General features: G+C 39.7%; 1 long non-coding RNA gene across 1 annotated transcript; it reads right to left on the minus strand.

Moving 5' to 3' along the window:
- Positions 1–5084: 5084 nt before the first annotated feature.
- Positions 5085–17927, minus strand: Gm41423. The gene is made up of 3 exons (XR_875932.1): positions 17689–17927; positions 11835–11925; positions 5085–5858 (listed from the first exon to the last, which is right to left on the minus strand). It is a non-coding gene; the product is annotated as a predicted gene, 41423 (long non-coding RNA).
- Positions 17928–23326: the final 5399 nt, after the last annotated feature.

Genomic DNA, 23326 nt, shown 5'->3' on the forward strand with positions numbered 1-23326 from the left:
ATCATGAAATTTGCAAGCAAAAGGATGGAATTATAAAAGATCATCCTGAGTGAGGTACACAGACCCAGAAAGAGAAGCATGGTATGTCCTTACTTATAAGTGGGTATTAGCAGTAAAGTAAAGGATAACCATGCTACGATTCATAGACACAAAGATGATAAGTAACAAGGAAACCTCAAGGGATCTTGAATTTTACTGAGAGGAGAAAATAGAATAAACACTGTGGGTAGAACAGGGAGGGTAATTGTAAAAGGTAGAAATCAGATGAGAACAAGAGGGACCAGGTCAAGAGGATGGAGAGAGAGAAAATTCAGAGACAACTGGAATCAGGGGGAACTTCTGGGAACAAGATAGAAACCCAGGTCAATGGAAACTCCCAGGAATTTATGAGGGTCACCTTATCTAAGTCTCATAGCAATGGGGAATATTGAGCCTCCATCGTCATCTACTATAATTAAGCAAGACCTCAAATGGAGGGATTGGGATACCAACCCAGACACAAAACCTTCAACCTACATTTTTTTTCTATGTAGAAGATGTGCAGGAGTAAAAATGGAGCAGAAATTGAGGGAATGGCCAACCAAGGACCAGTCCAGTTTGAGACCCATGCCGAGAGAGGGAGCCCACCTCTGACACTATTAGTGATATTCTGCTATATTTGCAAACAGGAACCTAGCCTAACTGTCACCAGAAAGGCTTCCCTAAGCAACTGATGGAGACAGATACAGAGACCCACAGCTAAACATTAGGTAGAGGTTGGAGAATCCTTCAGAAGAGGGGAGGAAGGATTGGAGCTGCCAGAGAGGTTAAGAACACCACAAAAAACAAAAAAACAAAAAACTAAAAGCTACAAAATCAACTAACCTGACCCCATAGATGCCCACAGAGACTGAACTACCAGCATAGAGCATGGGTGGGATCTAGCTAGGCCCTCTGCACATATGTAACAGCTGTGCAGCTTTATCTTCCTCTGAAACTACTGACAGTCAGAGCAGTGGCTTCTCCAACATGGTTGCCTACTTTTGAGACCCTTTCTGATGATTAGGCTGCCTCTTCTAGCTTTAATAGGCTACGTGCCTAGTCTTATTTTAACTTAATATTCCAAAGCTGCTTGATATTTATGGGATGCCTCCCCTTATCTGAAGAGAAAGGGAGAAAACAGAAATGGGTGCAGGGGGAAGGACTGGGAGAAGAGGGAGGGAAAATGGTAGATTCTATTGTTTTGGCAAAATGTTCCCTTAAAAGGCCCTCAGTACTACTCTAACAGTGAGATCGGGCACTTGCTGGACCTAGTCATTACACTGAAGTCTATCTGCTTGTCCCATCCTTATTGCAACTTCTTACAGAAAAGAAGGTCTTTGGCTTTTACCCAAGGCCAAGACTGAAGGAGGTAAGGTGACATGTTTTTGGTGGCCATGTATATTGGAACAGACTCACTAGGAGCCACCCCCACATTCTAGAGCTTCCTGAACCATATGCTGTGCACCTGAATTTGCAGAGGGCAATGACATTGAGGACACTGTTAACCCCTCCATGTCAATGTGCTGACACATTGCACTTCTGAACATGGCAAAAAGGCATTCTTTTCCACACTAAGGAAGGAACTGGGGTCTTACACAAATTGGACAAGTGCCTATCACTAGAATCTCTCCAAATCTAGCATGAGAGAGATCAGGGTACTTTCATCTTAAATTTGAGACTTTAAAACATAATTCATTCTCAAGGATCACAACGTGGAAGTATTTAATGTGGAAGAATTTGTTTCTTGAGCTATCAAAAACACCTTCATATTAATATATTTCAAGTCAGTGAATCCTTAATTTGGCCTTCACAGCCAAACTAATGTTCCCCAAATCTTCCTTGTGTAGAAAGTTAGTATTTGACCAAAATTAATATTGGATGAAGAGAGCTCAGTGCCAACATTAACTCTGGCCATTCCTTTCTTGATACTTGCCTTGTATAAAGCATCCTCTAGAGAAATGCCTGTTTTGTTTTCCTCCTCCTGCACCCACCCCCTTCCCCTTCTTGTTCTTGTCCATTGCCTTTTCCTTTCTCTTTCTATACCTTTTGTTTGTATTGTGATACTGGTCTCCCATGAAACTTAACTTGCTGGTTCATTGTGTTGCCTAGTTATATGTCAACATGGCAGAAGACAGAATCACCTGGGAAGGGACTCTGGACTGAAACAATGTCTCCAGACTGTTGGATAGTAGGCAAGTTTGTAGGGCATTTTCTTGATTAGTGTTTGAGATTTGTGGGTTTAGCCCACTGCAGAGTGGAGTCTCTCCTGGGAAGGTAGGTGTGATGGTCTGAATATTCTTGGCCCATCGAGTGGCACTATTTACAGGTATGGCCTCGTTGGAGTAGGTGTGTCACTGTGGACTTGGAATTAGGATTCTTGTCCTAGCTGCCTGGAACTCAGTATTCTAGCAGCCTTCAGATGAAGACATAGAACTATCAGGCATTTCTCTAGAGGGTGCTTTATACATGCCTGCCTGAATGCTTCCATGTTCCTGCCCCGATGATACTAGACTGAACCTCTGAATCTGTAAGCCAGTTGTTGCCTTTTGTAAAACTTGATTTGGTCATGGTGTCTCTTCACAGCAGTAAAACCCTAACTAACAGAGTAGGCCTGAGTTGTATTATAAAAGAATGTTGAGCAAGTCATGGAGAGCAACTGAGTAAGCAGCATTCCTCCATGGTTCCTGGCCCCAGGTTCCTGCCTTGAGTTCCTCCATGGTCTTTGCTTCAGTTCCTAGCCCTAGATTCCTGCCTTGAGTTCCTGCCCTGACTTCCCTCAGTGATAGAGTGAACCTAGGACTTGTAAGTTGAAATAAACCCTTTCCTTCCCCATATTGCTTTTGGTAAAGTGTTTTATCACAGCAATAGAACCTCTAAGTGAAACGCATGAGGGCCATCAAGTCTTTCCACACAGAGAAGCACATAATAATAGATTAAAACTGATAATCAGAGCAAGGTCTGAGACAAGGTATTCATGCTTTTGAGAAAAGGAACATTTTGCCCTTTGTGAGTTCATAAAATTACTTTGTAAAAATTGCTTAAAGCTGGACACGGGGATATATACCTCTTCTCAGCTACTTAGGAGGCTGAAGAATGTGCTCAAGGCTAGCCTGGCTAACATAGCAAGACTGTTTCAAAAAACTATTCTCACTGTTTAATCAGTGGGGATGCTCACCATCTTCACTGGGGAGTGGGGAATAAAAAGAAAAAAAAATCACAAAATCTATCTAAATAGTTGTTGGTTAATAAAAATGACCTCTGCTCTGCTCCTTTGATAGAGTTTGAAAACTTTTTCCATGAATACCATTCTTCCAACTACAGCACAGAAAACCAGTCCTACTGGTCGCTTCCAAAATAATTTCAGACTTGTTTGCCTATAGGTGACCTCAGGAAGGGAGATGAGGTGTACAGGAGGGGTAAGAATGAGAGCAGGTGAGGGAGCAAGAGAAGAGAGAAGGAATATATTGATTGATATCTGTTTTTTCTTTAAAAGAAAAAATGCTTTTCCAAACACTTAGGATCTAGTACCCTTTAAGTATTTAATACTCCTAAGCATTTGATATCTGGAAAAGGGATTTTTGATCCTTACTGTTCTGCATGTTTAACATATTACCTTAATCTTACTTAACCCAACAACTCAGAGAGCAAGCCACCACTACTGCATAAGAGCATTTGGAGCCTTTACTCCAGTGATGTGACTTGCTGACAAATACCTCTTCTTGTCTGGGGCCCTGGGCAGCTTTCATGTTCTACCTGGGATTTCTCTCTGGAATAAGGTCACTCTGAAAAGCTGTGGTGTAGCTTGTAAACAGAGACCAGCAACTAGTGGTTTGATAAAGAACAGAAGCACCATTCCAGAAACCTCGTGAGGAATTTTTCCTGCTCTGGCTAGCCACATGAGCCTCTGGAAGGTCTCCTTTTGAAAGGCTTTCTGAGAGGATCTGCTCCACACATAGCTTGGCTGATGACTGATTAGATGAAGATGGGGTGCTATGCTCCTCTCCCCAATTTTTCTAAGGGTGGAAAGTCAGGAGACCTAAAACAGAACTTCTAAGCTTTTGTTCCCACTGTATGGATTTATTAGTTCTTGAAGAACATACCTAGAGAAGAAATAGTAAGTCCATGTGCTTCTTTTCCTAGAAGGAAAATAAGGGCTGCACATAGACGTGTTTAATAGTGTATGTGCTTTGTGGGAATAAGAGTTTTATGACCTTGGGGATGATGTGAGAGCCTCAGACAATCTATACCCTTTAATAGATGAAGAGATAAAGAAAATGTTGTACATATATACAGAGGAATACATAAAGAAGAAAATTCTCTCATTTATGGCAATATAGATGAAAGGGTCTTACATGATCTAGTATCTCTGTATTGTAGCTATGACCAAAGCATCCAGACAAGCTAATAAAAAATTGCCCTGGGGAACCATCTTAGCAAAGCCCCATAAGACAGCAGGAGAGGAGTATGAGAGGCCTTTATGACTTTTATGAGTGAATGCCCAAAATATCTGACAGAAGCAATTTAAGAAATGAAAGATTTGTCTTGGCTCACAGTTCTAGAATCTATTGTTCATGAAATGGCAGAGTACAAGCTGCCAGGAATACAGGGCTGAGGTTTCTTACATGATGGTAGAACAAGAAACAGAAATATTGGGACTGGAATCAGATGTAGCCCACCCCTAACGACAGACTTCTAACAGATAGACCACTAAAAGTTCCACAGACTCCTAACTCACATTGTCAACTGGGGAACAATTGTTAAACAAGAGCCTGTGTAGTGAGAGAACATGTCAGACTTAAACTGTAATGATAAGAATCTCACAATCAAAATTTCTAAGCAGAAAGAATTATTAATAATGAATGATGAATAAGTAGAAACAGCAAATCTGAGGAAATTGAAATAATAAAAATATGTATGCCATAAATTATAAAATTCTTAGGTTATTAAAAAAATAATAAATTCCAATAAGACAGATAAGTCATTTGAAAGGAAAATGGGCAGCTTAGAAAAAGTTTGTAAAAAATCAGTGAAGAAACAATAGTTATCAGAATGAATATTTTTAATAAGTAGAATATTGTTATTAATAAAATTAATAATAATGTATATTTGGTTTACATCTCACATTAGGCATAAGTGAAGAAGGAATGTATATTTGAGGAAGTAAGACTTAAAGGGGAATGACATAAAAGCAGTACTGAGTGATTCAAGATGCTGTGCAAAGCCACTCACAGCATCTACCATCAACCATCTACCTATCTTCCATCTACCTACCTCCTATCTACCTATCTCCCCTTCTACCTATCTCTCATCTACCTATCTACCATCTAGCTATCTCCCAATCTACCAAACTCCCAATCTACCGTCTACCTATCTACCAATCTACCAAACTCCCAATCTACCTATCTACCATCTGCCTATCAGTCATCTACCTATTTCCCAATCTACCTATCCAACATCTATCTATCTCCCAATCTACCAAACTCCCAATTCACCATCTATCTATCTCCCAATCTACCAAACTTCCAATCATCTACCTATAGACCATCTACCTATCTACCATCTACCTATCTACCAATACCACACAAATCCTCACATCTTTACTCACATAGTTCTGATTTATTTTGGATAGCATTATTTCCACTAGAAAACAACAAAGAATTCCTATTTGCCCAGTGTAAAATTATTACCCAAATAACATACTTCTGTCCAACAAAATAGAAATAAAAATAGTTTTTAGAAGTTTGACCGTTTCCTTTCCAGTCTTCTGTGCAGAACATGGATGGGGTACAAGTGGTGAAGCTGATATATGCAGAACTGAAAGCTGAGAGGCCGCCAATCTGTGCAAAAACATAAATAAATAAATAAATAAATAAATAAATAAATAAATAAATAAATAATTTTTCTTATTTAGTCAAGTCACACTAAGTTTTTTTTTTTTCTACATGATCTGGCTACATGTCATGTCTTTAGTTGATAAGCTATATAAGAAGAATAAAAAGCAAAAGACAAAAGCAGAGTGAAATAATATTTTAAATAGAAAGTCCCCCCCAAACTTCCAAATCAAATAAAAACACTCAAAAAAAAGAGTCTCACTATATCAACCAGAAAGTTTAAAAATACTTCTGTTCAGGGAAACATTTAAAACAGTAATGGGAGAGAGGAAGTCATAAAACTAGCCACAGAGAAAACATGGTCAGATTAAAAACAGGATTCCTCAACTGAAGGAGGCCAGAGACAATGGAATATCTTAGTGCTACGAGGAAATCATTGCTGAACGAAGATTACACTTAGCTAATTATTGTGTTAAAGAAAAAGAAATACTTTCAGATAAAAAAGTTGCCAGTCATAGAACTACAGTACAATATGTTTAAAAAAAAATGTACTTCACAATGGTGGTCAGGATAAAGGCTGAGAACTAGACACCATGGATTATGTATGTAACCCATAGCAGCCAATCTGTTAAGTGTTCAGGACCAACTTATGATGATATCTAGGGAAGGTGCAAAATATTGCCAGGTGCTCATTTTTTAAAATTTTTTTAAAAATTTTTTTAGCAAAGCTGGACTCATTATTTTACACATAGACCTCCAAGCCTATCTTCAGTTCATTTTCTATTAAGCACACTTTTCCTACCAAATTCATTGGAAGTTCCTGATAACATTTTTACATGATTTTACTTTACAATTTCAGACAAGAAAGGAATATGATTAGTTTGTATAGAATGATAAGTTATTGGTTTAAATGTCTATGTGGTCCTGTCTACCAAATGTCACCTCCTCTTAAACATTGCCATTCCCAACATCTCACCTCATTCTGTCAAGGTCCTTTCACTTCTTGAACTTTGAGATGGAAATGAGGGCAAAGAAGAGCCAATCCAGAGTCTGGTGCCCACTTAGTACCCAGTTCACAAGGACCACTGTTGTCACCACAACAATTAAAGGAGTGCATTTGATGGGGCACAATAATTTAACAAGCCATTTAGTTCTATTTGTTAGATATTCTTTCTTTGTTATTATTTACTTTATAGAATTTTTCTTAAATAAATCATCCAATTTCAATCTTTTAATATTCAAAACTCCTTCTAGGGCTTTCAAAAATTAATCCCCTCCCCTTCTTTTTAACAACAAATGTTGAAGTGAAGAAGAACTGTTCTGTTCTTGTAGTTGATTTCCTTTTGTCTAATTATTGATAGATATATATGTGGATTTCACTGACATTTGTCAGAAGACTGTCAACCTAAAATCCAGACCAACTTCAGCAACTCTACACAGAATTTGGTATCCCAATCATCACAAGTTTGTTGTTACTCCCTTCTAGGTTAGATTGTGAACTATTGAATCCATTAGACCCTTTAAATTCTTTGACATATTCTAGGAGTTAACAAAATATTCTCAGAAGAAACACATCAGCAGCAGCAGCAGCAGCAGCAGCAGCAGCAGGAAGAAGAAGAAGAAGAAGAAGAAGAAGAAGAAGAAGAAGAAGAAGAAGAAGAAGAAGAAGAAGAAGAAGAAGAAGAAGAAGAAGAAGAAGGAGAAGGAAAAAGAAGGAGGAGGAGGAGGAGGAGGAGGAGGAGGAGGAGGAGGAGGAGGAGAAGGAGAAGGAGAAGGAGAAGGAGAAGGAGAAGGAGAAGGAGAAGGAGAAGGAGAAGGAGAAGGAGAAGGAGAAGGAGAAGGAGAAGGAGAAGGAGAAGGAGAAGGAGAAGGAAGACATTCCCTTCCTGTTCTACACAGCATGGGAACAGAACCTATTCCCCAATGCACTAGCCCCTAGTGGTCACATTCCTTCTCAAGCATGGTTGATGAGGTGGTCTGGGAAACATTCTGATTGGGAGGGATCACATTGCTGAAAGGCATGCAAAAAGGAATGCGGTTTTCAAAGTTTCCAGCAAATACATGGGAATGGGGCTTTTGAAAGAGCCTAGAGCTGGAGCTTCCCTTCTAAAAACCACTTCCAATCCCCACAGAGTCAAGTGTAATAACAGTCTTGACATTATTATTATGAAGGGAAAAAATCATTCATGCAGATTTAATGCTGTAATTTGGATATTTATAAGACATACCCACTTTGCAACCTTACAGTTCTGTGATCCAAAATGGAGCCCACAGAAAAGCAGGGCCATGAGTCAAAGCCATAAGGCAGTTAAGGTCTAACTTCTGAGGGTGTCAGGCAAGGGTAGCTATTTTTAAGAATTTTGATGTGATTTTAAAAATTTGGCCTCTTTTTGCCTACATGCAATAAATATATAAATATATATATTATATATATACTGCATACACACACACAGACACACACACACACACATATATAGCGTCATCATTTTTTACAGATTTTTCTGTTTTGACCACAAGATAGAGTTCCAGACATGGGCAAAGAGCTGCTGTAACCAGAGCTCATGGTTAGGGGAATTTAATACAATAATCATGTGTTTAGGACAAGGTTTTATGACTGCATCTCCTCCTCCTCCTCCTCCTCCTCCTCCTCCTCCTCCTCCTCCTCCTCCTCCTCCTCCTCCTCCTCCTCCACCCTATTTTTCAAGTGAATCTGCTTTCTTTAGAATGAGCCAGTGGCTCCTATTATTTCCCATGGCCTCCCATTAAATCTGAGTGTCATCAGTTATACTTGGACTGATCTCCAGAGCGGTCACAGACTGAATGCTGCATTAGCAGACTACACCCAAAACACAATGACATCCTGCACCACGACAGGATGATTGTTTGAAAAATTGAAATAAAATACACATAATATGAAACTTACCATTTTAACCATTACTAAGTACATGTTTCAGTGGCATTAAATTCATTTGAATTGCTGCACAGACAGCTATCACTTCACTATCTTCAGAGCTACTAAACCTTCTCCCCTAGTTCCCTCTTCCTCTGGTCCCTGAAAATTACCATTCTCTTTCTTCTGTCTATAAATCTCCTGTTGTAGACATTTCATATTCTAAAGTAATATTCTATTTTGTTTATTCATCCACCCACTATCTAGATACTTATATTGTTTCCATCATTTCATACATATGATTGTATGAAAATTTTGTACAAATATCCGAGTCACAGAAAGGGATTATGGCTCATGTGGTTGTTCTATGTGTAATTTCTTGAGTGACTGCCATATTCTTTCCTCTGCATTTATAACATTTACTTCCCCACCAACCACCACCACCATTCCATTTCCATATCCTCACTAATGTGTGTCATTTCTGAGCTGTTTTACTTTTCGTTTTTTAATTGTACTTTAAGATGTGTTTGTGTGTATGTATCTGTGTGATGTATGCATATACTGGTTTGTGTGAATATTGGCACACATGTGCATTGGCATGTGTGTGGAAGTCTGAGGACAATATCAGGTATTGGTCCTTGCCTTCTTCCTTTGAATGGGAATATATCTCTTGCTACTCACTCCTGAGCTTCGTACAGGCTAGCTGGTTGGGAATTTTCCAGTCTCTGCCTCCAATATCATAGAAGAACACTGTGATTCATAAGCTATGATGCCAGGCTTGATGGGTTTGGGGCAGGGGGTTCAAACTAGAATTCTCACACTTTTGTAGCAAGTGCTTTACCCACAGAGCTTCTGATTTGTACCAATAGTGAGCAATATAGTGTATCACACATACATTGGATAGAAAATAATTATCTATACAAGCCTTTTGCCTGTTTTAAAATTAGGCATTTGTTATTATAGAATTATTTTCTCTTGGTTGACTGTGATTTTGGTGCAAAGTCAAAAAATTATTATCCAATCCAACCATAAAGTTTCCCCCATCTTTTCTAACAAAATAAGTTTTAGTTTTAGTTCCTCTTTGTTCTGTTTCAGTTAACTTTCAATATGATGTGAAGTATAACATATTTCCCTTGTACATACAGACCCCATTTTCTTAGCATTCTTTTAGAACAGTGCCCTTCACCTTTTGAATGGTCTTGATACCTTGATGTCTTGTTAAGAATATTTAGACCCCTTTTTTGAGGATTTATCTCTGCATTTTTAAATGAATTCTGTTTGTCCTCATGTCTGTCTGTGCACCAGCACCATACAGCTTTATAGTAAGCTTTGAAATCAGTAAGCATGAATGATCCCAATCTGCTCTTTTTGACGGTTGTTTTGTTGACTTATGGTTCTTTTTTTAATGAAGTTTGATGTTTTTTTGAACATATCATTGGTATTTTGATTGACTTTGCACTGAGCATACATATGATTTTGATAGAATTCACTATTTTGATGTTAGCTATAGATTAAATTAACAATACCAAATCTTTCAATCTGTGATTATGGGACACAATTTTCTTTGTTTCTGACTTAAATGTGTTTTTACAATATTCATGGTTTTTGTGGATAGATTTTTGGTTAAATTATTTCAAAGTATTTTATTTTGGCTATTATTATAAATTCTATTATTTTCTTTGTTTCCCCCTCAACTTTTTTATTGTTACTGCTCAGAAGCATAGCCTAATTTTTGTTTATCAGGATAACTTCTTTTTAAGTATAAAGAGATTAGGTATCACTTATCTTTAATCAGAAGCAAAATTTAAAAACCAATAAACCTATAATCACTTTATTTGCAGGTGTCTGTATATTTTTTTCCTCAGAGCTTTGATGATAGAACTATTGGAGGCCAAAGGACTGAAGAAAGATAAAAGAACCATCCTTCATAAGTCAGTCTAAACCAGGCATGGTTGCACATGCTTGCAATTCCAGAATTTGGGAGGCATAGCCAGGATGATCAGAAGTTCAAGGTCACCCTCAGGTTCATAGTGTGTTTGAGGGCAGTTTGGGCTAAGTAAGATCATGTTTCAAGAGGGTAGGGGTGGAGACAGACAAATTTTCTCTGGTTGAAGAAATAAGCAAGAAAAATTCCTTTTCACTTACTAGAGCAAATACCACACCTTGAACCTTTGTGCAGAGGCTTCCGTAAAGCACCAAGTTCATCAATAAGCTTAGTCTGAAAGGACAAATCAAAATCTACAAACAACTGTGGAAAATGTAGGACATAGGGCTGAGAGGTGGGTCAATAATTTAGAACACTGGTTGCTCTTCCAAAGAACCCTGATTTGATTCTTAGCACCGGTTGGGCAGCTCAGAACAATATTTTAACTCTGGTTCCAAGGGGATATGATGCCTTCTTGTGGCCATCACAGGCACTGCACACAGACATTCACACACATAATAAAAATAAATCTCAAAAAAAAAAAAGCTTCAGAAAAGTAGAATAGTAGAATATTTTGTCTGGTAGGCTATACTATGATACAACAGAGTAAAATGAAAACCTGGAGTACAGTTGTGAACAAGGAAGTAGTCCTGGCCAAGCTGCAGGAGATGATAGAGAAAACTCATGCATGGTCATGTAAGAGTTAACAAGGAAGCAATGCTCCTTGGGTAGGTTGGGTCCAGAGGCTATTTGAAATGCAGAGGTGGTTGGTTATGATCTCCAGATTTCACTCTAGGGGATGTAGACTATCCTTAGGAGACACGTTCTCTGCAAAGACCTACAACTCTGTAGACATTTCAGTTCTTTATTAAGCTTGTAGTTTTGTTATCTATGTTTGGTTGTACCAAATGGAAACTCTGCTGGTCTGAAATGAGCAAGAATTACCAACGAAGAGCAAGTATGTAATATGAATTACCAATAAGGAATGTTATAGATTAAATAGCACTCCTGAACCCAAAATCTTGTTAGAAAGGTATGTCAAGAGCAGAGTGCTAAGCATAGCTCCCTATTCCAGAACATTGAGTCCAACAAGAACTATAATAAAAGGACCAGCTGATGTTTGACAAAGGTATAAAGAACACTTAATGAGGGAAGGCTGTCATCTTACCAAACAAAGTTGAAATAGACATTCAAGTGAACCTCCATGTGATCTCAACATAACCTCACAATTTATGCAAAATCAACCTTGGAATCACAACCTGCACAAAGAAAAACATAAAAAAAAATTTAAAAGCTGCTGAAGAAAAGCATGAAAGAGGGCCCTTATGCCCTCAGCAAAGTAATGAGTTCTTAAACATGTCACATAAACTAAAACTAAAATGAGAAGGACTGAAAAGAAACCGCAGTGGTTAGGACCACCTACTGTCCATACAGAGGACCAAGGTCAGCTCACAGCACCTATGTCTGGTAGCTCACATCTCCCTGTAAATCCAGCTGTAGGAGATCTGACACCTTCTCCTGGATTTGGCTGGTACCTGCCCTCATGTGCACATGTACACACATACACACAAACATACACATATTTTTTAAATGATAAAAATAAACCCTAACAACCACAGATTGATTTGATCAAAACTAATATACTTTACTCAGCAAAAGTTACTACTTAAGGATTTAAAAAGACAAGCTGCCAATGGAAACATTTGCCCATATGTTAGATAAGTACATAGTTTTCACAGTGTAGCATAAAAAAGCAAAAGGGCCCAATCTTTTAAAAAGGAACAATATTTCTATTAATTCTTTGGGAATTTCATATACTGCACTTTAATTCTATTCACATTTCTCCTCTGACTACTTGCAGATTCAGCTCCCTAATCAGCCATCTTGGATCCCTTTCTCCACCTTCCTCATTCCATCTAATCCAGGATGTGTGGCTCATGTAGTGTTTGGTGTAGGGCTGTCTCAGCTACTGTGAGACTTTGTGCCCATCTTTTCCCTTCCATACTGGGATTTGGTTGGGCTTCAGCATGCCTAGGTCTTATGCACACTATCTATATTAGCCAGAGTTCTCTAGAGCAACAGAACTTCATTCTACATATTATGTATAATATATATAATTCTATACATATTATATATTATAACATATTATAGCATATATTATATAATATATTATATATTATTATAACAGCATGTTTCATTATAAAATAAAATATAAATATAAATGTAAATGATATGCAAATATAATATAACATTATGTAAATCATAAATGTGAATATAAAATATAAATAAAATAATGTAATTTATTATAAATTATAGTTTTATATTAAAAATATATATATATCACCACTGGCTTGTACAGTATTTCTATACCCTCTTTCTTGAGGATCTCTGAGCCTTGGCAGGCAGGAGGTGATACATGAAACCCATTTAGGGCTGAGAGCTCCCTAATCTCTTATTTTCAACAGACTGACCAGTTGAATGCTTTTGTGGTAACTGTCATCTTTGTCACAAAGAATCTTCTTTCTGATAAGGGTTGACCAATGCACTGAACTATGAGTATAACAATCAGGAGCCATTTTACTATTATAGCCATTTAGCAAAATAATAGTATTTAATACTCTTCTAGGGCCTATGACTTGTATAGCCACAGGTTCTTGGCCTAATTAACAGTGACAGGTTGACATCTCACGGAGCAGGCCTTGGACTAAAAAAAAAAAAAAAAAGGTTGATTATTCCCACAGCACTTATGTCACCACTATAGCTGAGGGCTGATCTTGTCATGATAGTCATTATTGTAGCTACCAGGGTTTATACCTGATTAAGAATGATGACTTCTTTTCTCCTTCTATAGCTTTCCTAACACCCTTCAGCACTAGGAAGCCAGTCATCAGTACAGATGAAGTTTTCATGTAAATACCAGCTTGATATCTTCATATTCCATGACTCACATGTGTGGTGTCTTCTGCAATAGAGTCTTACTGTCACGTTCTAGAAGGTAACTAAGAGTACTAGCAATAGCCTAAGACATGTCTGACCTACAAAAATAGGAAAAGAAGGCAGAAAGACTGTAAGAGCCAGAGGGGATGGAGGATACTGAGGAGACAGAGATCTATAAATCCTCATAAGTAAAGCTTATGTGAACTCAGAGAGACTAAACCAGCAGGCCCTGGTCTGCATCAGGTTCTTTGTGCTTAAATTATGGCTTCCAGTTTAGAGTTTTTACATGATCCCTGAGTATGCAATTGAATAAATATCTGATTCTTGTGTCTTTTCTTAGATTCTTTTTTTTTCCCTGTGGGTTCAGCCTTGTCCAACTTCAGTGTAATAGCTTTTGTTTTACTTTATTAAAAAATGAATGGATGAATGTAAACCTAGCTACTCAGGTAAAGATCCTCAGCTTAACTATCTATCTGCTGGGAGACTGAAAATCATTTACTCCAATACAATGATACTGGGCATACCAGCGCAGGCCTCATATTCAGGAGTAGGTGACCAATTCATGAAGGATACCCCAGTTGTGGGGTTTTTGTTTTTGATGTTGTTTATTTGTTTTGCTTTTGTCTGTTTGTTTGGGGTGTGAGTGTGTATGCATGCACATATGTATTTATTTGGTTCTAGTTTGGTGTGTTGTTTCTTATTTTATTTTATTTTTGGGGGGGTTGTTGTATTGGGCTTTTAATAACTTAAAGTCTAGTCACCATTCTTAATACCCCCATAGCCTCCAACTTAATACCACACAGCCTCTACTGTTCCCTTGTTGAGAAAAGTGTTCTGGCTACTGTCATAATGGGATATTTTTAGGGGACTATACTTCTTATATTTGGCTTGTGACACGAAGGGCAAGAAGGGACCCAGTGGGGAGTGGAATGACTGTTTGGATGCTCTGAGCACCTACTGTGTTCTGTTGTTGCTTCAGTAGAGACAATTCTAGCTCAGTATGGACTAATTATCTCAGAGCCCCAAGAATTAATCTAGTGTAAGAACAAAACACCCTCAATAACAGAGGTCTTCACCTCAGTAACTAGGTCTTCTTGCTTCCAAAGTATTTCTAAATACATTGGGTCAAAACCTGGAAGCTTTGGCTGCTGGTTGTTAATAATGCCTTGCTTCTCTAAAACATTGCATTTCTGCACATTCTCCTGTGTGAATCTGAGACTAGAATGTTAAGGAACTAAGATGAAGAGGAAATCACCTCTAATTTTATCTTAGATCTCAGAAAAGGTTTACTTTGTTTGGTCATGGCTATGAAAATCAACATTGTTAAATCAAATTATGACTTTTGCAAGATCACAGAATTATATGGATATCAGTGTTTTCAGGGAAAGCATGTGCATGTTGGAGAAAACAGCCTCAGAATAGGAGAAATCGGGCTGGCCTCGCCTCACTTTAGTTGCTTCTCTGGACATGTGAAATGTTCTCAAAAATTAATTTATAGCCTTAATATGTTTCGGACTTTCTAAATAAAGTAACCATTCAAATGGCTATCACACACAGCACACAGTCGTTTTACTGCAGACTAAGAATGTTCTAGTACTGAATCGTAAGTGGACACAGTAAGTCTTTTGTTGTTGTTGTTCCCAGATGTTTTCCAGCAATAAGTACAACGTGCAGAACACCCAGGGACTTAGTGAAGAATTTTGAACTGTGCCAGCATTACCATATTATGGAGGCTATCTCAACCTGAAAGATAGGAGATTATATTATATTAAGAATATATAATTGGGAGAACTGGACAGATGGCTCAGTAGTTAAAATCACTTATTCCTTCGAGAACCCCAGTTAAGTTCCCTGTACCCATGTGGCAGCTCACAACCATCTGTATTCCAGTTCCAGGGAGTCTGATGCCCTCTTCTGGCTTCTGCAGATATCAGGCATGGAAATGTTACACAAAAATTTGTGCAGACAAAACACTCATCCATATAGTGCATGCCTTTTTATTATTTTTTATTAAAATAAAACTAACCAAAATCCTTATATTAAAGGTAATTATGTATATGTTATGACATGTTTAAACTTGGTCCTCTGAGAATGAACTATCTTCAGCTCAAATGATCTCAGCTGAGAAAAGTTCAACACTAATACACATAGATATCTGAAAGACATACAAAATAAGCCAGAGGCAACATCTCAACCATACAGGCTAAAGGTATCAGGGCCAGGACCCCCTGATCAGTATCTACCATTCCACAATCCTACAGAACACCAGCCATAGTGAGGAGGCAAAGAAGACCGTGCAGCTGCACGAGTAGCACATTACTGGAGCACTTCTCTGCCTGCAGCGGTTTGTTCACACTAATGGAAATGAAAATATCTTTTTTTGCCCTTCTAGTCACTAATAGTCACTAGCAAAAACACAACAAACAAACAGACACCTATAAAGAAGCACTTTAGGGGAAAAGTTTTGTTCTTTAACATATTGTGACATTTGAAAAATCCATGTAACAGAATAATGCTACAGCTTCTAAAATTCAGGAAAGTTGGTGCTAAGGACTTACTTTATTTGAGTTACTTATAAGGCACAGGATGTTCACTCTACCAAGACAGTAGGGGCTTATAGCTCTAAGCCTCTCACAGACACTTCTCTACATCTCCACAGAGCAGGCACACCCAGAAATATACCCAAGACTAGTAGACAGGACAGCTGCACCATGCCCCAGGGAGCCATACATGGATTCAGGACAAGTATGGTTCCTGAACAGTCACATATAAAGAACTCTCTGAAAAGAATATTATTTTCTGAAGAAATCTTAGCATTTACACATCTGCATTGTAAGAGAACTAAAAGTCAGCCAACGTAGTGTCTAAAGATTGTGACAAAATCATAAATTTAGTTCACAAGAGTACACAACACAGTGCAAGTCAGAGGACAACCCCATCTCTTAGCTTTGCCTCTGCCCCCACCAGTCTCACCCTCCTAGTGCTAACTAACTTTTCCTGAACTCTCTCTAGCTAGCTGTCATCACTTCTTGTCCATAAGGATCTGAAACCTTGCCTGCAGGGTGCAGCTATGCCCTGGAGTTCACAGAACGAGGGGAAGCTGCCTTTCAATGGTCCTCAACTTGAACAGCCCAGCCACAGCTAATTAGGTGGGATTGGGTAATTAAATCCATAAGCTTTGATCTTTTCTTCAGATATTTCCAAATATTCTGTGTCATTCTGCTGCAGACAACACTCACATTTCTTCCAAGTGAGCAGATGCCTCCCTAGGTGACCTTGGTCTCCCTGCCAAAATAAGCTAGCATCCCTCAAGGGCATGGATGTAAAGTCATGCCTCACCTGCCCGGGCTGACATTCCTCGCCAAAACTTCATCCCTCAAGTTTCTGCAGTCCATTCTGTGTTTATACCTAATAGATCAGGCCAAGTGTCAGGAGATAAGCAGCTGAGTCATCTACCCTTCACAGCAATTGGGTACCTTAGACAAGAGTAGGACACTTGCCAGATGCATCCCAGCCCCACCCTGGACAGACTCATCATGTGAATCCTTTTTATTGTATCTGCCCCTAAAAGGGTGAGACTTGGCTAGAGAGCCTAGTAAAATGGATTTTGTCATCTAAGGAAGACCTGTGAAAAATCTTTTCCAAATTATTTTTGCCCATGTCTCCCATGTAAATTTAGATGTAAAAGTACATCCATCTGTAGTAATATGTAACTCTGTTATGTTAAAATGTATAACAAGATATAGTCTCATGCGCATGCACAGGGCTCACAAGGAAAGGGTGAGTGAGCTTCGAAAGTTTGTCAGAGATAAGAAACCAGCTCTAATTTTTTAGTTTTCATTTTTTTTCTTCAGTTTTTGAAGTGCTTGGAAGTTGAACCCAGAGCCTGATGCATGCTAAGCAGCCATTCAAACAGAGGGGGAACTAAGAGGAAGCACAGCTGTAATGCTTGCATCCCCGGGACTCCAGGACACACCAGTGGAAACCACACCCACAGCACACAGACACACAGTCATCCTCTGCAAGGTCTGGTTTATTAGAGCCATCCTACCCTAAAAGAGACAAAGGTCTGAGGACCCAGGTACCTCTCTCTCTTCCTGATGAGCAAAGGTATCCAGTTCCACGTCTCCTGGCAGAAGCATCTACTGTGTTACCAGTTTCTGGAGCATGTCATCACATGTGGAACCTTATAAAATATTCTGGAGCAGTGCAGGGTTTGGAAAGAACTGGATCCCTCAAGTTCCAGGTCTTCAGGCTCCTTTTCCACTGTGCAATTATACTGACCAATCAAACCCTCCTGTTTCTGAGGAGGCACAGTGTCCTGAAATTCAAATTCAATTGGATGGTCAGCATAAACATTCTATCAACTCCTAGAAAAACAGTTCTTTTTTCCTTGCTCAGAATGTTAATGGGCACAAAGAGAAAGTGGCCGCACGGGGGAGGTGGAGGGGGGGCGACTTGGTGAAATCAGAGCCTACCCCAGCCCTTGCTTCTGTCAAGTTACAAATCAAACAGGAGTCTGGATGTCTGACTGTTTCTACGACCTCATCTGAGTGCAAAACACTTACAATCAGTAAATAAGCACAGCCTTTGAATGTAAAGCTACTGACTGTTTTATTTTATCATCTGGCTCAGAATCCTGAAGCTATTCTGGGAGGGCACTTAACAGGAGGAAGCAAAACCCTATGGAGAGGCAGACACATTTCCTGGCCATTTTCAGCGGTCTCTTAAGACATTTTCACAAGTTTCTGCTGAGAAACCGAAGCATGTGGATGCTTATCTGCACTTAACTAAAAACTTTGGAATCTTATACCTCACTTCTTAAAACCTTGCCACATGCTCCAACTTGCAGCTCCCTTGGGCGCTGTCTCCTGAAGTAAGCGTCACCTTTACATACACCTGTTCTGCCCAGGCAGGGTGTTGGGAAGACAGTAGCAACAACTGAGTGCTTCCTCCTCTAACTTTGCCTGTAAATCTCCATTTCATTCTATATGGTCTGTGAAACCACCACATGTTCAAAGCAAGTCCACTGGAATGCTTCAGGGTTAGATGATCATAGGAGAGCTTTATAATAAATCCACTTAGAACAGCTCAGAACAGGTATCAGCTAGACAGACAATTAGAGCACATGTTCTGCCAGGAAACTCTGCCAGTTTTTACCTGTTAAAGCAATTGAGAAATAGACCTGTGCTTGCTGAAGGACTATACTTGTACATGCTTGCAGGGTGTGGGAGGCTGAGCAGGTGTTTGCAAGCCACAGTTATATCTTTAACAATGCTGTTGTCAATTTAAAAAGAATGCTTGGTGCTCAAGCTCTCTTTCCTTACATATGGGAGGGCAATGAGCTTGGGGGCTGCTTGGAGACTGGTATTTCAGAATGAAAGAAAGCATGTTCTTGGAGTCTGAATTCCACAGCTAACAGGGCTCGAAGGCTTCCCTTATTAGTTAGTTAGTTAGCATTTTTTTTTACAGCTATCACCCTTAGAGTCTTCTTTCTCTTTTTTTCAAAGAGTAGGCGGAGCTAGTAAGAAACCCCCAGAGGATACTATTAGTCACTTCTTTAACTCCTCTGGGGGACTGGTATTTGCCCAGCAGTAGCCTTTTCCCTTGTGTCCAAGTAAAGGGACCACGAAGGGAACAGAGACAATAAAGTCATCTATTGAGTAATCCTGCTGAGAAATGATTCCTGTTTGAAGCCAAATCTAATTGCACACAGACACTAAATTAGTGGCTAGCTGATAATAGATAAGGAATGCTTTCATTATGTCACAATGTATGAGCAAGGCTCTTCAAGAGTAGGCAAAAGCTCTCTGATAATGCCCATGGAAACAGATGAAACACAAAGCATGTTTTTATAATAAAAAATAATTTGCAGTTTCTTTCTCATTCCTTTAGCTCCTCCTTTCTTGTAAGTTATACGCTGTGCAGCTTGGGCAAAACAGGGGATCTTAGCTCTTCCCTGCATACATGAACAGCTGCTTCCAGGAGAAATCTAAAACCCAGTTGTTAACTGAGAATGCTCAGCATTCCACAAGAGCCAGAGCTCAGGTAAATCCCAAACTTGTTCTCTGCTACTTTCTCAGCTCTACAGCAAAGCCACTGTACTAAGGCAGTTGTGGCCTTGGTGCATGGTCTGTGGTCCAGTTTACTGTGGTCAATACTGTGGTTTCTTCCTAGAGGCTTCTCATATAATAGGAGAATCTTGAATGGCACTGGCTTGCAACCACCCCTTCTTCCCTGTCTCCAAGATCTTTCCACAACACACTTTCTTTTTAAAATATACTTATATTTATTTTTTTTTACAATCCAGTCATTCCCCCCCCCACAGTTCCTCATCACATTCTTTCCTGAAGAGGATGCTCCCACCCCACCCAAGCAGACCCCCCCCCCCCACGCGGGGGCCTCAATGGTTAGGCACATCTTCTCCTACTGAGGCTAGATCAGGCAGTCCTCTGCTGTTATGTGCCGGGGCCTCTTACCAGCTCTTGTATGCTGCCTAGCTGGTGGATCAGTGTCTGAGAGATCTCAGGTGTTCAGGTTAGTTAAGACTGCTGGTCTTCCTATGGGGTAGCCCTCCTCTTCAGCTTCTTCCAACCTCTCCCTAAGTCAACAACAGTAGTTCCCGACTTCAGTCCATTGGTGTAAGTATCTGCATCTGTCTCAGTCAGTTGCTTGTTGGACCTCTCAGAGGACAGCCATACTAGGCCCATATCTGTAAGCAAACCATAGCATCAGTAATAGTGTCAGGCCTTGAATCTTCCCCTTGAGATGAACCCCAAATTGGGCTGGTCACTGGGCCTCCTTTCTTTCAGTCTCTTTTCCATTTTTGTCCCTGCAGTTCTTTTAGAAAGAAACGATTCTGGGTCAGAGTTTTTGACTGTGGGTTGGTAATCTTGCACCCTAACTTGAGGCCCTGTCTATCTACTGGAGGTGGACTCTTTGAGTTCCCCCTTCCCACTGTTGAGCATTTCAACTACAGTCACCCCCACTAAGTCTTTAGAGTTTCTCACCTCCCAGGTCTCTAGTACTTTCTAGAGGGTCCCGCTACCTCCCACTATCTGGGACTGAATATTTCCATTCATTGTGCTGGCCCTCTGGGCTTCTCTCCTGTCCCTCCCCTCCATATCTGATCTTGTTCTCCCTTTCCCCTCCCCCTCTTCCACTCAGGTCCCTCCCTTCCTCTGCCTCCCATGATTATTTTCTCCCCCCCTTCTAAGTGTAATTGAAGCATCCTTACTTGGGCCTTTCTGCTTGTTAAACTTCTTGTAGTCTGTGGGTTGTATCCTAGGTATTCTGTGTTTTGGGGCTAATATCCACTTATTAGTGAGTACATAAGGATGCATGCATGTCCTTTTGGGTTTGAGTTACCTCATCTAGGATGATATTTTCTAGTTCCATCCATTTGCCTGCAAAATTCATGATGTCTCCATTTTTAATAGCTGTATAGTATTCCATTGTGTAAGTAAACCACATTTTCTTTATCCATTTTTCAGTTGGGGGACATCTGGGTTGTTTCCAGCTTCTGGCTATTACATATAAGGCTGCTATGAACATAGTGGAGCATGTGTCTTTGTGGTATGGTGAGGTATCTTTTGGGTATATACCTAAGAGTGATACAGCTGGATCTTCAGGTAAATCTATTTTTTATTTTCTGAGAAACTGCTAGATGGATTTCCAGAATGGTTGTTACTTTATAACTGTAACTTTGCTACTGTTGTTAATTGTAATGTAAATATCTCATATGCAGGATATCCGATATACAACTCCCAAAGGAGTGGTGGCCCACAGGTTGAGAAACATTGCTCTAAGTTTAAGATCACTTCTGCAACACTTAGAATACAAAGTATCAACATGTAAATGCTGCTTTCTGTGTTATGGAAGTTTGGTAAGGTAGAGCAGGTCAAGACCCTGAGACTTGGTGGGCACCAGACTCCTGACTGGGAACACGTGCAATGGTTCTCACATAAAAGAGATGTGACTTGTGGTCATGTAGGCCCAAAACAGAGTTCTCCATGCTAATGAAGTACCTAGAGGTCCAGAGTGTTTAGCCAATAAGCTTCCCTTCCCAGATATTCCTCCCTGAAAAAGGTATTTAACCTCAGGCCCACCCTAAGAAGTGGGGTATGGTTTTACACATCCATTTTCTGTCATGACCATAAACTGTTAAGAACCATGGACTGCCTCTTTCTATCAAGATCTGCCATGAGGAGCCATGAAGAAGGCCTTTGCCTACAGAATCACAGCATAATCTCCTATAGAAGGTCTCTCTGAGCTCTCAGCCACAGCTGCCACCAAGACTGCAACTGCCAAGCTAAAGACAATCATCTCTTCTGGGACAAGTTGGAGCTCCCCTTTCCCCTTGCAGCCTCAGGCTAGATGCGGTCCCCAGCCTATGGGTCCTGATTTCATTCTCTGCTCTTTTGTGACTCCTGGCAGCACCTGGATGTCCAAGAATCTGAGAACATCCTCAGCTCCAGCCTTGTCACAGGCTCAGGGACCCCCGAACCAGCTCCTACTTTCCCACATCTGAGACGGTACTTTCCCACCCCTTGAGAGGTGTTTCAGAGGTTCCCTATAGCACCAAAACTCACCAGGGCATCAGCATGGGATAAACACAGTCAAACTTCCCCTGTCTGTGCCTTGTGGTAGAGTGAACACGGACCTACAACCCTACAGTATACTATTCTCTAATTAAGTCTATGATCATATGTTGAGCACGAATCATTACACTCCAGTCAGAAGAGTTTTTTTTATATAGTTCCACCTTTTCAGGCAGGTATTGTAAAAAACAATTTATAGAAAGCCACCATGAACAGTCTGGGATGAACACACTGGGATGACCTTCCTGAAAATTTTCCACTGATGAGTAGCTCGGCATTAGAATCATCACGGTATCTTGCTGGCTCTTCATCTGGGCCATTGAATCTGTCCAAGTGCTCCCTTACAAAGCAGCAAGTTTCTCTTGTAGCCTCAGAGAAGTTGTGTGTCTGGTTCTGATTCTTCTGGTCCTGGTCTTTTTAAATGTACTTTTTAAACTGTGCTGTGGTTTCTTTCCTAAAGATCATTCCCTGCTTAAATAAGCCCGTTGATGTTTGCTAGGAAAAATCCTCAATGCAGCACATGGATTGCAAAATTTACTACTCAGAGAAACAAATCTTCAGTTAGGGTTTCTCATTACGCTGATCTTCTACACAAAGAACTAAGATACAGTAGACTGAACACTATACTCAAGATTGTATAGTTGAACAGTACAGATATAGGTAAGAGTATTGCTGCACAAGCATGAAGATCAGAGTTTCATTTCAGGGCCAACAAAAGGAACTGCCACATGAATAAAACAATGAATTGTTTTGTTTTGTTTTGTTTTGTTTGTTTTTATTCCTTTAGTTAGTTTGGTTTTTTGCTTGTGTTTTGAGACAGGGTTTCACTATGTAACCCTGGATGACCTGAAACTTGCTTTGTAGACTAAGCTGACTCTGGACCCAGGGGATCCCTTACATCTTTTTCTCCAGTGCTGGGATTAAGGTTGTTGGGCAATCACTGTCAGCCCCTGAATACGATTCAATTATTTAATTAACTTGTATTAATTAAAAACTACAAATACCTTTCAATATTTTTTTTTGAGTCTAATCATTGATATCTTGAAGAACAGGTTTAAATTAAAAGCTGAACTGGCAAGTACCTCTTAAAGGAAAATAATTTACGTAGCTAAGTTTTTTTCAA

This window comes from Mus musculus, chromosome 16 (genome assembly GCF_000001635.26).
Source record: "Mus musculus strain C57BL/6J chromosome 16, GRCm38.p6 C57BL/6J".
NCBI classification, from domain to species: domain Eukaryota; kingdom Metazoa; phylum Chordata; class Mammalia; order Rodentia; family Muridae; genus Mus; species Mus musculus.